A 2,233-nucleotide genomic window follows, 5' to 3' on the forward strand; every position below is an offset into this window, starting at 1 on the left:
TCACAATGAGACTCACAAGTTGGGAGCCAGCAAGAAGTGGGAGTCATTCAAGGAGAGCGAAAGCTCCATGAGGTTTCTTTCTTTTTTTTTTTTTTTTTTTTTTTTTATTGATGTTTTACAGAGAGGAAGGGAGAGAGATAGAGAGTTAGAAACATCGATGAGAGAGAAACATCGACCAGCTGCGAGACTAGCCATCAGCAGGCAGGGCCAGGATGCTACATGCTCAGTGAAGGACTGTCCTGCCTCAAATACCAGGGGCACCCGTAATCTACCTGGGACCAAGCAAGGCTGGGAGGGGCACCTTCCCCTCTGCTACCTCCAGTTGGTGCTGATGGCTTGCCAAGGAGGTAAGTACAGCTGCCGGGACTTCAGGGGCGAGGAGGGGCTCAGGAGACCTGCACACAGCTGCTGCTCGGATCCTTTTCCGCTCAGGCGGATGAGCTGCGGCTAATTTATGGTGAGGACGTCACTCTGGATCTCGTGGCTCAGCTGGGTCTGAAAATCACTCAGCTTCTTCTTCACCCCAGAGAGGGCTGAGAGGACGATGGTTTCAGGGCGCAGAGAGCCACAGGACTCCACGTTGTAGTAAAACCTCTCCTGTTCGCCATTGAGGTCGTATGGAACCAGGGACTCATCTTCATCCAGCTCCGAGTACTCGCTCTTTGGCCACTCCTCCGGCTTGGGGTACACCGTGTGCCTCAGGGCATTGTTGGGGTCATATTCAAAAGCCACGCCTGCAGTCGGGTTCCACTTGGCGTGTTCCTTGCCAAAGCCCTTCTCGGCGTAGGCGCGGAGCCTCAGCTCCTGGCCCTTCCGCAGCTTGACAATGAGGATGTCGTCCTGGTCCACGTAGTCATTGGGGTCGTTATCTCGGTTCCGGGATGTCACGGGAATGACCCGGGGGCTGTTGGAGATGAGGTCTCGAGACGTGATGTGACGAGTCTGGTCTTCGTTGCACCGCACGTCGAGAGTGAACTCCACCGAGCACTCGGGGCAGAGCTCCTCGCACGTGCAGTCCCGGGAGTACTGCAGCTGTCCCCAATGTCATCGCTGGTGAGGGGGATTAATCCAAGCCTGTGGGCGATGAACTCGGCGTGAAGGACTGAGGAATTGGCGTCAGTCTGAACCCAGTCAATGGCTATTATGGGCACCTCGCCGATGAAGACCCTCCGGAGAGAATTGGCCACCGCTAGGTCCGTATTCTCGACGATGAACTTGACGTTCTCGTCGGTGAGCTCCGTGATCCGCACGGTGGGCTGGTTGGCTTACGGCATCGCCGCCAGCGTCAACCCTGCAGCCCCCCGCACCGGAAGTCTCCATGAGGTTTCTTAACGAGTGATTTCTCAATAGAAAAGTCCCTATTTATTCATCTTTGTATCTCATGAGCCTAACACAGACTTGGCACAGAACAAACAGTTCGGAACACCCACCAACATGGTCTGAAGACAGTTACCTCAGACTGCTGAGTCATCTCTAAAGCTCTCCGCCTTATGGATCCAGTGTGTTCTTTCCTACAGGATAGTCCTTGCACATCACACAATCGGATGCAGCATCTGCTCTTAGTTTCATTAGATTCTTTATTATCTAAGCTAGAATTCTAGGAAAAACTGTTTTGGATTAGAAGAAAACAGGAAATTTAGCAAGAGAATCATTCATTCTTAAGCCAGGAAACTTTTTTTTAAATTTCTGATTTTTATTTTATTATTATTATTTTTCAAAATCTTCACTTGAGGATATTTTTCCATTGGATTTTTTTTTTAATAGAGAGTGGAAAAGAGAGGGAAAGACAGAAACAGCGATGTGAGAGAAACGCATTAAGTGGTTGTGCTCCGATGAGGGCCTGAGCCAGGGGTGAGCCTGCAACCCAGGTGCATGCCCTTGAACAGAATCGAACCCCAGACCCTTTGGTCCACAGTCTGATGCCTTATTCACTGAGCCAAACCTGTTAGGGCAATTTTTTTTTTTTAATGCTGTACATGTGATGGTCAAGTTACCATCGTTAGCTAGTGATTAAAAGGAAGAGAACAAGGGAAGCCAGAGATTGTTGAGCATGGTCAGCTGGGGGACACTGGGCCTGTTAGCTTCACCAGGAAGTTACAGCTTCACAGGCTCTCCAGGAAATCAGAGCATTGTTCACCAAGGATTAACCCCCCACCCCCACCCCCGGAGATAAGTACGTGCACAATGAAGTCAAAATTATGCAGGGGAGGTACCTAACCATAGAGGACTGTCA

The 2,233-nt window shown here is 50.4% G+C and overlaps 1 pseudogene; it reads right to left on the minus strand.

The window, feature by feature from the left end:
* Positions 1-185: 185 nt before the first annotated feature.
* On the minus strand, positions 186-1,274 carry LOC102775260 (annotated as a pseudogene).
* Between the last annotated feature and the right edge of the window lie 959 nt (positions 1,275-2,233).

The sequence above is a fragment of the Myotis davidii genome, unplaced genomic scaffold (genome assembly GCF_000327345.1).
Source record: "Myotis davidii unplaced genomic scaffold, ASM32734v1 scaffold59, whole genome shotgun sequence".
Classification (NCBI taxonomy): domain Eukaryota; kingdom Metazoa; phylum Chordata; class Mammalia; order Chiroptera; family Vespertilionidae; genus Myotis; species Myotis davidii.